This window comes from Malus sylvestris, chromosome 4 (genome assembly GCF_916048215.2).
Source record: "Malus sylvestris chromosome 4, drMalSylv7.2, whole genome shotgun sequence".
NCBI lineage: Eukaryota > Viridiplantae > Streptophyta > Magnoliopsida > Rosales > Rosaceae > Malus > Malus sylvestris.
Genome location: NC_062263.1, coordinates 9,731,232 through 9,744,814, shown reverse-complemented (window position 1 = coordinate 9,744,814; position 13,583 = coordinate 9,731,232). Strand labels below are relative to the sequence as shown.

The following is a 13,583-nucleotide window of genomic DNA, read 5'->3' as shown; positions in this document are numbered from 1 at the left end:
GTTGTATTACATATAATATTGTAAAAGCCGTGTGAATTGAATGCCCACATAGCTTGACTAAATGTGTAATGTAAAAAGATTAAAAATAGTAGTGTAGATGTATTTTTAGATTTTGTTGCCGTTGTATGACATATGATTTTCAACATGCATTAACTTCTCATGTAGACTTTTGCACGTAAATAGCTCTATATAAAGCGTATGCAATGTATGATCAAACTACACACAAGATAAAAACGCAAAAAGTGAATATGAATTTCACTTCCCTCTCTTTATCTGTATTCTTTGTGTGATATAGTTATGAAAATAAATAGTGTGATACATTGCACCCGTTTCACTTCAATCTTTATAAAAGTTCTCTCTCTCACTTTTGTCTATTTATAACATATAAAAATATATTATACCCTGTGTAATTTGACGTGTCAAAGAATTTGTTAATGCAGTAATTAAAGAATCAAAATTCATAAGGCAGAAGCAGGCCACCCGAAAGATACAGTTTGGAACATAGCTCCAACAAGAATTAAAAAAAAATAATCTTCTAATATTAACAAGTCATTTTTTGTTTTAGTAAATTTATGTTGTACTTCTTACTTTGTAGTCTTTTTATGCCATTGGCAGTGCCGTCCCCAGCCAGACCCAATTGTATTCTTCACAACCTTGCTATAAATTGGCAGCATCTTCGACTCATTTTTGGCAACCAAATCGATTGAGCTCGTCTTCTCAAAACAACCACATTCACATAAGCAAAGCTAACTCACTAATTTATTTGTGCAATGGCCTCTTCCCATGTATTCATTATCCTTGTCACTCTAGCAACTGTTGCCCCTTCTATTTTGGCTACAGATTGGTGGAGCAATATTAGAAAATATGAAAAACAACAATATAATTGTAAACACGAAAATTCTGTAACGAATGAAACGAGAACCCGTGTATGAAGTAGATTTGTATTGATCAATTTGTATGTTACAATCTTTGTTTACAATTTTCCTTTGATTTAGTCTTCAAATTTGATGTAGATGCATAGATTGTTGATCCAAGGGTCGCGATGACTTGATCTCGGACGAATGATTGAACAATTGCTTCAAGTTTCGAGCTTGAAACAATGCGTGGATGATCTTTACCTCAGGTTTAGGGCTGCTTCAAAGGTGATGTTGATGTAGGACTTCGTTGATTCAAGGGTCTTGGCCACTTGATCTTGAAATGTTGTTACAAGTTTTGAGTTTGCAACAAAGTCTTGAAGGAATTGGCACGAGTGCTTGTTGATTCTTCAAGGAGTGCTTCAGCTTTGGTCGACATAAAGCTTTGGCTTTGGCTGTGCATTCTTTGAAGAGAGCTTTGGTAGAGTATTAGTCTTCAAAGATTTGTGCAGAGATTTTTCTCAATGTGTAATTTTTTTGACCCTTATGCTTGTGGCAGGAACTTGTATTTATAGACTTCTCAAAGCTTGCCTTTGGATGGATTTAGCTTTGATTTGTGTCCTGATTCGTCCATGGGATAATGTAAGCATATTTTATGTCTTACTTTCAGCTACCTTTACTCCCTTGGCCGAAATTTAGAGGCTTTATTGCCTATTTTGTGAACATTCTTCAATTCTTGCTTGTTTTGTGAGGATGCCTTAGCTTTCTTTCCGGTTTTAGGATCACTTTAGACCCTTTTGCCGAATTTAAGGGAGTTTTCTCCCTTGAACCAAATTTTGGGAATGTTTTATACTTCCCTTGCTTGATTTATGCCACATGTCATTGATGACTTGTCCATTTGTGATGAGTCATATGCCACATGGAGCTTAGTGATGCATTATTTGTATGCAACGAAATTTACATGTCTACAAATGCCCCAACTTCCAAGGCGCATTGTAGGCATGTGCTTGTCACATGTAGGAAACGTGTTTTGAAGTCCTGCAATGTGAACGTTCTAACTCAAGAGTCGTTGAGACTTGATTTTGAATTAGTTTGCTTCTTCAAGGGTTGTAGAGGCGTATTTCTTGAACGAAACATTTCTTCAAGGGTCGTTGAGGTGTATTTCTTGAATTGAAATGATGAATTTCGTCAAGGGCCGTAGCGGCGTATCTATACGAAATATTTCTTCAAGGACCGTTGAGGCTTGGTCTTGAATGAAAATGAAAATTGTCTTCAAGGACCGTAGAGGCTTGATCTTGAATGAAATGAAATTTTTCTTCAAGGGCCGTAGAGGCTTGAAAATGAGATTTTTTCCTTCAAGGGCCGTAGAGGCTTGATCTTGAACGAAAACAAAATTTTTCTTCAAAGGCCGTAGAGGCTTGATCTTGAAAGAAAATTTTGAAAATGGATAAATCCGTACATACTTATTGTGCGTATTTGATTTTCCATAATCTTTGGCAAAATACATTTGGTGTATTTTGGGATTTGAATTTTTTCGTTGTGGTTGTGGGAAAAAAATGTTTTTCCCTTTCTTAGGTAGGAACCTCCTTCAATTTTGGTAATGAGAATGACTTCCTTCAAAGTGTTGGAAAATTTTTGTGACTTCCTTCAAGGTTTTGGAAAGGTAAGTAGGATGTGCATTTTTTCACTTTTTTTTTTTTTTTTTCTTTTCCCATGGCAAGGAGGTGTCTTTTTTCTTTCCTCTTTTGATTCCCCACGGCAAGGAGGAGATTTGTTTGTTTATTGTTTTGATTTCCATGGCAAGAAGGACAACTTTCTTTCCTTTTTTTATTCCCATGGCAAGAAAGGAGTTTTTTTCTTTCCCGTTTTGATTTCTTATAGCAAGGAGGGGTATTTTTTTTTCTTTTGATTCCCCACGGCAAGGAGGTATTTTTCCTTTTCCCTTTTTTTTTTGGAAACATGTCATCTGACTTGCACGCCCAGTTTGAGGTTGATTTCGCTTCTGGAAAATTCTGTAAAAATATGGGAAATGTGGCATTATCGCTTATATTTTCAAGCATATATCGCATTCCACTAAGAAAAATCGGAAAAGCCTTCAACTTTGCATTTTCCTACAATTGCGCAATCTTGACGGGAAAACAACTTCTATGGGAATAACTTTGAAAACTGGAACCCTTGGCTTTAGGGAAAATTATGAAATTTGGATACAATGATCCTCAGCCACTTAGCTTCCTTCTCCAATTGGCCTTGCATCCAAAACTCCTCTGGAAAATTGAATTATCACCAAAAACGTCCAGCTTGCGCAGATTGGCTAAAACTTGTCATTGTTTTGGAATTTGCTTATTTGTTTTTTTGGGTTGAATGTGCTTCCTTGTTTTGATTTTTCTTTCGCTATTTGGGTATGTATTTCCCTTATAGCATTAGGAAGTAATTGACCCCTATTTGTAGGACAATTGAGTGTGCATTTTTTTCACAACACACAATTCTTGCTGTGGGCTTACTTGGAGCTTTTGCCGTACTTTTTGGTTGTTGCTGCTGCTTGGAGCTTGTTGTAGTGCGTCATTGTTTACCACATGGTGCTGTGCAAAAGACTGCAATGTGTTTATGCTGTGTAGTGCCTTTTGGTCATAGTATTCCTTTGGTAGTGACGTTGCCGTGCGGATCTGTTGTTGATGCTGCCGTGCCTTTTTTGCTGCTGTTTGGTGCGAGTTGTAGCTGCTTGTTGCAAGGCGTCATTTTTACTGTGTGGGGTTGTGCAAAAGATTGTAGCGAGTTTATAATGTGTAGTGCCTTTTGGTCATAGTTTTCCTTTGTGGTGACGTTGTAGTGCAGTTCAAGAAACTGCTTGTGTAATCGTTGCGAGGTTGCGCAGTGTGATTACATGGCATTTTGGTTTTCTTTGATATTGTAGTGTGCCTTGAAGGACCATCTTATAGCTACCCTATTTGCCTTGCAGTGCAAGAAATTGCTTGTGTAATTGCTGTGGGTTTGCGTAGCATTTTGGTTTTCTTTGCTACTGTAGCATGCGTTGAAGGACCATCTTGTAGTTGCCCTTTTTGTCGTGCTCTTGAACCTTTTGTGGTTGATTTCGTTTTGACATTGTGACTTTGTCATTGTCATCCCTCAACGCTTACGAGGTTTGTCTTGCATAATTTTTTTTTATTGCCGTCCCAACCTTGTGTTTATGTTGTCTTTTCCTTTTTTTTTAGTTGCAGCCATGGTATTTTTCAAGTTCTTTAAGAACAATACCACCACCATTCTTATGAAGGAAGGCAATTCGCAAGATAGGGGAACCGCGTTGAAGCTTTATGTGTCGTTGACTGGCCCTAAGGAGCTGTTAACCAACTATGAAGAAGAAGGCACGTTCGTCGAAAATTCTTATCTTGAATCCTTCGCACCATGTTCGTGACAATTCATTGGCTTTGTTTGATCTTTTTGGGGATCGCATCCGTAGTGGAGCTATGACTTGGAATAACACCTTGTCGACTACTGGAGAAGCCGTCTTTGTTTTTTGCTCATTTTGTAATACGGCTTTGTAGCCGAATTCTTCCTTTAAAGAAATAAAGTATTCACATTTTGAATTTGCTCTTTATTCTTCAAAGTGTTTGCATTTTTTTGTTGATGATGTGACTGCACTTGAATTTTTGAAGTTTCAAGTTGCCTACGTACCCTTGTTTGAGGGGGGATAAAGTCATGACATAGTTCAAAGGAGTGATGGATTTTTGATGGTTTTGTTGGTGATTTTGATTTTTTTGTTTTGCCATACATAGTTTATGCCTTGCGGGCCAGTAGCGTTGGGTGTAAGCTCGTGCGAACAAGAAGCATTAGGTGTCGCCTTTTAAGCTTGTACGAATAAGGAGCATTATGCCGTATGCAGTTTAGGCTCATGTAGGCGAGGAACATTTGGTGTGGATTTGGTTTAGGGGTAATAACGCTTTAAGAACCTACCATTAATGGGCCGTATCTTTAAGCCGTCTTTCGTCATGATTAAGTAAGCGTCATTGGTGTAGACCTCTTGTATTACATAAGGTCCATCCCACTTTGACGTGAACTTGCTTTTTGTCTTGTGAGTTATGATGATAGGCTTTCATAATACTAAGACAAGATCTTTAGTTTGGAAAGACCTTGGGTGGACTTTCTTGTTGAATGCCTTGGATAGCTGTGCTTGGTAGCATTCCAAGTGTTGTTGAGCTTCGAGCCTTTTTTGGTTGAGTGCTTCCAACTCTTGAAGTCATAGCTTTGCATTTTCCTCTTTAGTCAAGCCTTCTTGTATAACCATCCTTAGTGAGGGGATTTGACTTTCGAGTGGCAGAGCAGCTTCCACGCTATGTACGAGAGAATAAGGCGTAGCTTGGGTAGGAGTTCTATGTGTTGTCTTATATGCCTAAAGTGCTTCGCTTATTCTTTCGTGCTAGTATCTCATTGTTCGGCTGATCACCTTTTTCAGGAGGTTGCACAATATTTTGTTGAATGCTTCCGCAAGACTATTGGCTGGAGCATGATACATGGAAAACTTGTGTTGCTTGAACTTGTATTTCTCACAGAGCTCGTCCATGAGTCGGTTGGAGAATTGTTTTCCTTTGTCAATGATGATGTAGTGAGGCATACCAGATCGATAGATGATATGCTCTTTGATGAAACGGACGACAATTTCCTTCTTGACTTTCTTTATGAGTATGGCTTCAGCCTACTTAGAGAAGTAGTCTGTTGTGGCTAGGATGTAGGTTTCTTCGGTATATGATTTTGGTGTGATTGGTCCTATAATGTTTAATCCCTATGCATCAAATGGCCATGAGGCAACTGTAGGGTGTAAAGGGTCAGGTGGTTGATGTATGAAGTTGGCATGTAATTGGCAGGCTTGGCACCTTTTGGCACCATGCTTAGCCACTAGTAGCCCATTCTTTTGAGCTGGAAGTGTAGCTTTGGTCTAGATTGATGCACTTCTTATACGCCTGAGTGTGTTTCTTTTATGGCTTGATTACCTTCTTCCTTACATAGGCATCTTAGAAGTACTCATTCGAAAGAGCGTTGATAGAGTGTTCATTTGTAGTAAAGGAAACGGGGTGCTCGTCGACGTATTTCAGAGCAGTGTCTAGGATCATCAAGAAGCTTTCCACGCTCTAAGTAGTCAATCAGCAGTTGTCTCCACTATTTAGTGTCGACTGGAAGTATTGAGATGACGTTTGTATCATCCAGTAGCATTTCTGTAGCTTCATCTTCTCCTAGCGCCCATCCAGTAGCATTTTGGGATCACCCATCTTTGGCAAACTGGCACGTCTATAGCTTTGTCTTCTTCTAGCACCATACTTGAGGCTGAGTTAATGAGAGGGTCCACCATTCGATTTTCTTTTCTTGGGACATGTTCTAGCTTTACAGACTTGAATTTTTGTAGCAGTTGAGTTACTAGCCGGAAGTATGGGACGAGATCATCATTCTTCACTTCATATTCAGTCAAGAGTTGATTGATTATGAGCATGGAGTCGCCATACACTATTAGCGTTGTGATTTCCATGTTGATCGCCATTTGGTGTCCAATGATCAGCGCTTGATACTCAGCTACATTGTTGGAGCACATCGTGCTTAATTTGAAGGAATAATGTGGTATTTGTCTTTGTGGTGACATGAATACTACTCCTGCCCCGCTCTTTCTGCTCATGCAGATCCATTGAAGAACATCGTCCATGTTGGGAAGATGTCGACATAGAACACCTCATTGTCAAGCAGGTCGTGTGAGATTTTCCAATCGGCTAGGATTGGATGATCGGTAAAGAAGTTTGCTAGCGTTTGTCCCTTGACGGCTTTAGTTGGAACATAGATGATCTCGTATTGATTGAGAAACAACGCCCATTTCGCTAGTCGTTTTATCAAAACTAGCTTGGATATGGCGTATTTGACCGGGTCAACTTTGGCAACCAAGTGGATAGTGTAAGCATGCATGTAATGTCTAAGCTTTTGGACGACAAAGACTAAGGCAAGGCACATCTTCTCGATTGGTGAGTAGTTGAGCTAGGCACCAGTGAAGGTTCTACTTAGGTAGTAGAGTGCTATTTCCTTTTGGTCTTCATTTTCTTGTGCCAAGATTGCTCTAATGGAACCTTTTTATGCAACAATGTATAGGATGAACGACTTTCTAGGCATGGGTGTTCCTGAGACAAGTGGGCTTGCCAGGTATTGTTTTATGTTCTCGAAGGCATTGCGGCATACGTCATCCCATATGAATGGAGCTTCATTCTTCATAAGTCGATTGAAAGGTTGACCACATCCAGCGAGGTTGGAGATGAAGCGTTTGATGAAGGTTAGCTGTCCTTGTAGGCTTTTTAGCTTGTGTAGGTTTCTTGGCTTGGGCATGCTTTGAATGACCTTGATCTTTGAATGGTCTACTTCAATGCCACGGTGCTTGGCAATGAACTCAAGAAACTTCCCAGAAATAATGCCAAATGCACACTTCAATGGGTTCATTTTGAGGCTATAGTGCCGTAGTTTGTCGAACACAATTTGTAAATCCTTCAAGTGATCAGATCTCTTATTGGTCTTGACAACCATGTCGTCTACGTAACATTCTACATTTTTATGTAACATGTCATTGAATATTTTCTGCATTGCGCGTTGATATGTAGCTCCAGCGTTTTTTAGACCAAAGGGCATTACCTTGTAGCAGTAGATACCTTTTGGAGTGCGGAAGGCTGTCAATTCCTCGTCTTCAGAAGCCATGCGAATTTGATTGTATCTAGAGGAGCTATCCATGAATGACAGTGCCTTGTGGCCAGTGGTTGCATCAACCATGATTTTGATGATTTGTAAGGGAAAGTCATCATTCGAGCAAGCATCGTTGAGGTCTTAGAAGTCTACACAAACACATATTTGTCTAGATTTTTTAAGGACAATGACGATGTTGGAGATCCACTTAGGGTATTGCACCTCTCGGATGAAGCCTGCTTCGATTAGCCTATCAATCTTGGCCTTAATTTGTGGGATGAGCTCAGATCGATAGCGTCTTTGAGTTTACTTTATCGGTCATGTTTCGGGCTTGACTGCAAGACAATGCATGACGATGGTAAGGTTAAGGCCGGGTATTTCTTTATAGGTCCAAGCAAAGATGTCTTTGTACTCTAAGTGCAGTTGGTAGTATTCTTCGACCTCGGTCGTACTTAGTAGTGCACTTACGAAGATAGGCTTTGGTTATTCGTTTGTGCTTAAGTTGAGCTCATTGAGATCATCAACCATGGCTTGCTCCCCGTCCTCGAGTTGAGGTGGCGCAGCAATGACATCTTCCTCGGGGACTTCGTTTTATTCGTCCTCTTGGATCGTGATGTGGATGATGGTGCGCCTCCTTACCTTTAGTGGTCCTTTTGTGTCCACCTTCATGGTTGCCTGGCGTTTTATCCTTAAAGAAATCGAGCTTTGAACATTATTTTTTTTGGCTAGATCGTCAAGCTTTTCTTCTTTCGGCGTTGTCTTTCTCTTTCTAGAAGCCTCATTGGTTTCTTCAAGTCTTTCCAAGGTCGACCGTCGTGGACGAGAACTAGCCATGTTGCTTTGTTTCTAGCGTTTGACAACCTTTCGAAAATAGAGCTTTAGGGTGTTGACATGTTAAGCCTCTTGAAGACAGAGGTTCGGTCTTGTCCACCAATGTGATCAAGTGCCGAAACCCTAGGTTTTGAATGATCAGTCGATTGAAGACTGATGTTCGAGGGGCAGGTTTAGGCTCGTCTTGATTTTGTTCAATGCTCACGCTGATGTGTTGAGCGTTAGCATTCTTCACTTTTCTTGAGATCTTCACGGGTGTATTTGGTGTGAAGCCAAGTCCAGCTTTGTTGTTGTGAACTCTGTAACCATGCTCATTCAACTTTTTTTGAGTCTTAATGAGGTCATGTTCTTTGTCGTTGATGGTGTTTGCATTCTTTTTTCCAAGATTTGAAGAGGTGGCGAAATCGTACCCAGCCTTTGATATAAGTTTGTAGGTATTTGGGTCGAAACCTTCTTCGTTGGAAGAGAGGTTGGTTCTGTCCCTTTTGGTAGAAGTTTTACGAAACCTTGTGGTGGTTTTGAAACTTTAACGTCGCCTAGCTGTGTCAGAGGTAACGCTGCACTTGTCTTGAGCAGATTTACATCATCTTTGTGCAGTTGTGTGTTGGGTTTGCTTGCTCCAGTTTTGAATGGGGATTGCCCATTGTTTCTTCTCGACATTGGGATGTATCAGAATGGTGTGTTTGAATGGTGTGTTTGATCCTTTTGAGGGCTGCTCATTTTGATTGTTGCAGGCTTGGCAGGCTCATCATCGTCTTTGCTTGAAGATGGCGCGACTTCCTCTTCTTGTTTCTTAGGTGCAGTTTTTCTTGTGGATTTGATCTGTTGCGGAAGAGCTTCGGGCACCAGGTCTTCATCCATGTAGAACTTGGCGTTCGCGAAGTGTGATTCGGCTTCAGTGAATGGCTTGGTGTCGCCTTATATCACTTTTACTCCTTCATGGTAGAACTTCAAGCATTGATGAAGGGTGACTGCACCATTCCATTCTCGTGGATCCAAAGCCTTCCTAAGAGCAAGCTATAGAAAGTTCTTACATTAATCACATGGAATAATGTGCTTGATTTGAGTTCGCCAATGGTCATCTCCACTCGGATCATGCCCATTACTCTTTGTCCTCTTTGGTTAAAACATTTAATTAGTAGACGGTTTCAGGATAGTTCATCCACCTTGATGCCGATTGTGGTCATTGTTGACTTTGGCATGATGTTTATTGCTGACTCATCATCCACAAGCATGCGGTTCATTTTGTTTTCTCTCACATACCTAGAGATGAAAAGAAAACAGTTGTGAGGCTTTGATCCCAGCAATAAGTTTTCGTCAATGAAGTTGATTGCGCCATGGGTGGCACAACACGTGACATATTCATATGGTCGAAGCCCCAAGCCTTCGTCTTTGCTTTCTTGCACTTCGTGGTCGTTAGGGCTCGCCAAGACCGCTATTAGTGTTTTTCGCATCTCCTTGGGTAATCGTAGTGCCTCCTCGATGCTAAAGTATGATGCCAGGCTTTCTTCAGGTGTATGAGTTTTTTCTTCCTCAACAATGACAGCTTTACCTTTTGAGGGTCTTCTATCTCTACTTCAACCATACGACAGGCAGCGGTAGTGCGTTGTTGGAAAAAATCCTTCGAGAAGTACTCGTGCAAGGAGTTTGGAATGCGCGGCTCTTGCTCCGTAGGTTTCCCATCGCATGTCGACTTAATAGCTCTTACGTTTCTCTTGGGCTTCCTATTGTTGCAGTGGCGATGCTTTCTCGCTTGTTCCACCTTTGGCTTTATGGCTTGTGGTCTTGGCTTCTTTGTCTTATTATAGGTCACCAATGTCCACCCCTCTTCATTATCAGTAAGTGTATTTTGGTCACTTGCCCCCATCAATGGTTGTGTAGAAGGTGGTGTGTGGCTTAAGCATAGATGAGAATGAGCATGCGTTACTTGGAGAGGCACGTGATCGAATAATCTAAACACAATTGCAGTAGTGTGTGTTGTGGCTGTGTCTTCAAGGTCGAGTTCAATTCACCCTTGTTGTGCTAGCTTCATGATGAGCTTCTTGAGGACGAAGCACTTGCCAACAAGATGGCTCAAGATACGATGGTATTTTCAATACCTAAGGTCGTTAACATGATTAATCTCTTCAAGGAGTTTGCACTCAGGTAGCTCGATAGCCTTTTTCTCCAACAAGTTGTCTAGCATTGTGGCCATGTCAGAGTCTGGAAAAGGGTACGTCTTTTGCTCCAGCTCCCTTAAGGTGTTTTTGTACCTATCTTGGGTGCGAGAAGGCTTACCTTTTTTTATCTCCCTTATTTTGTTCTTGGAGGAAATTTTGATGGGCATATGAGAGGTCTTGATAGGGGTAGTGTTGACAGCAGAAGCTTCTTTGGCAGGCTTCTTCCCAGTCTTGTCTACCTTCGGAGCAAACACCTTGTCTTTCTTGAAGTTAGTGATTGGCTCATTTTTCCGATGGTTGGCGATACTCAATGCCATATTGTGGGAACAAGTGGCTAGTTCCTCATATGTCCTTGGCTTTATGCCTTAGAGGATGTAGTGCAGCCCCCAATACATGCCTTAAGCACATATCTCAATGACGGAGGTTTCAGAAAACAGATCCTTGCAATCCAGACTTAATGAACACCATCTGTAGATGTAGTTGACGATAGGTTCATCCTTCCATTGGTTCGTACTAAAAAACTCTAGCATGCTTACAGTGCGGCGAATATTGTAGAAGTGGTTAAGGAATTCCCTTTCAAGCTAATCTCAGCTATTGATAGACTCAGGCTCGAGGTCAATATACCAGTAAAAAATGTTACCTTTTAGCAAGTGCACGAACTGCTTGACGAGGTAGTCTCCCTCCGTCCCAGCATTGTTGTAGGCTTCGATGAAATGGGAAATATGTTGTTTAGGATTGCCATTTCCATCGAATTGCATGAAATTTGGCGGCTGATAACCCCTTGGCATCCTCAAGGCATCAATCTTCTTGGAGTAGAGCTTTAAGTACAGCACGGAGTCATGCGAGCTTCCTTGGTACTGGGCCTTGATGGTGCTAGTGATCATCTCTTGTAGCTACTGGATAGAAAGAGATCCTATAAGCATTGTTGCTTGGTCCAGCTTCTCCTCCGCTTTCTCCACCAGAGGCTTTTCCTTTTCATCAGTTTCCTCCTTTGGTGGATCAACCTTTGGGTCAGCTTTGTCGTCGTGTTGCGTCTCCAGATAGTTGATGAGCGTAGCAATTTGCAAGTCCTTTTCCTCCACGGTCGTTGCAGCCTTGCAATTGCTTCACTTATTTGAGCCAGCTGTTCCTCGATAGAAGTTGCGCCAGTAGTCATGACTTGTATGGCTACGGGACACAAGTTACTTGAATTGACATAAGAAGTCAAAGACTCTAGGTACCTCATTGGGCTTTCTTGCCTTGGCACCCTTAGCGAGGCCAAGGTAATCATAGGCTCGTGCCTAGGGTGCTCTTGCTTATTCGGCAGAGTTGATGCAGGGTGGGAAGGCACGACAGGGAGAGTTCTTGCCTTGCTTCGGGTTATGACACCCAAAGTTCCACCATTTGCAGGAAAGATGCCCTTGTTCTTCGCGTTGGTAGCATCAAAGTTCCACCATTTGTAGCCGAATTTAAGGGAGTTTTCTCCCTTGACCCGAATTATGGGAATGTTTTATACTTCCCTTGCTTGATTTATGCCACATGTCATTGATGACTTGTCCATTTGTGATGAGTCATATGCCACGTGGAGTTTTGTGATGCATCATTTGTATGCAATGAAATTTACATGTCTACAATAATTCCAATGATAATACACAACATCAATTATATATAAGATTAATATAAACAACTAAAGAGAAAGTTAGAAAAACTGACAAACTTGGAGATTGAGGCTTGCATAAATGCAATGTCCTAAAGACAAAATTTCGTTTGACAAAAAAAAAAAAAAAAAAAAAAAGAAAAAAAGAAAAAAAAATAGACAGAATTTTGCCCATACTCTTGTGCTTGTATTTCGGTAGGCATCTATCTTCTAGGATTCAACAATTTATAATCCGAAGTCAAAGCACTTCAACCTTTGAACTCTAGTGAACTTTATATATTCCATACTCTCAAGACATAACTTAGAATTTGACAAACGAAGAATGAGAGAAACAAAGTAGGAAAACCCTATTTTTCAAGAGTAAAAATTAACTCTATTTTCTATTATATCAAATAGTTTCATGGATTTATATAGAACCCAATTACTACTTATTAAAGAGATGTAACATTTCATCTATATGTATATATCATTTCGCAGGGGAATGCGCCTAAATAACATAACCTATCTAAGAAATACGGTTAACACTATTTTACATTCAATTATTAAAATTATATATTACAATATTTCAGAATATTATTTAATTTCCAACACAGATTTTGTTGTTGGCGACGATAAAGGTTGGACCATTAATTTTGTTTACCAAACTTGGGCACAAGGAAAACAGTTCTATGTTGGCGACAAACTTGGTAATTAAACTGACTATCCTTGTACAAACTTGCATTTTCTTTTCCTTGTTTCTTTTAATCTTTGGATATGGGAGCTAATTCAAAGATTTCTGTGATTTGTTTTATGCAGTTTTTAAATATCCAAAAGGAGTTCACAATGTGTACAAAGTGAATGGCACTAGATTTGAACAATGTGCAGCTCCATTAGATAGTGTGCTATTAACTAGTTGACACGACGTGGTCACCCTTGCAACCCCAGGAAGAAAATGGTACATTTGCGGTGTTGGTCAGCATTGTAAAGCGGGGAACCAGAAGCTTCTTATAACTGCGATGCCATCATCTGCTCCTAGCCCAAGTCCCAGTTACACTGCCTCAAGCCCTAGCACCTCAATCCCCTACACCTCTGCAGTAAGTGTTGGAACAAGATATGGGTGGATGACAATTATATTTGGCCTTCTCATGATGCTGACGGCGTAAATATTTCAGTAGATTGTATCCGTCCTCATTGTTTTTTATCATTTGACTAATTCTTTCCTTTTAATTCTTGCCATTAGTGATTCTTTCATGTTTTTAATAAACACCTCTTGTTTGCTATAAATAAGTTTGATAATGTTCTACAAACATTTATATGAAATAATATTTGTTCGTACCATACATCCCGAAACTACTGAATACCGGTCAACGTTATACCGTCAAGGACCCAGAAGAGTTTCCTTCCAACCAGGAGGCCAATCACAGCGCG

General features: G+C 40.4%; 1 pseudogene; it reads left to right on the top strand.

The window, feature by feature from the left end:
- The first annotated feature begins 770 nt into the window (after positions 1-770).
- On the top strand, positions 771-13,318 carry LOC126617979 (blue copper protein-like; annotated as a pseudogene).
- The last annotated feature ends 265 nt before the right edge of the window (positions 13,319-13,583 follow it).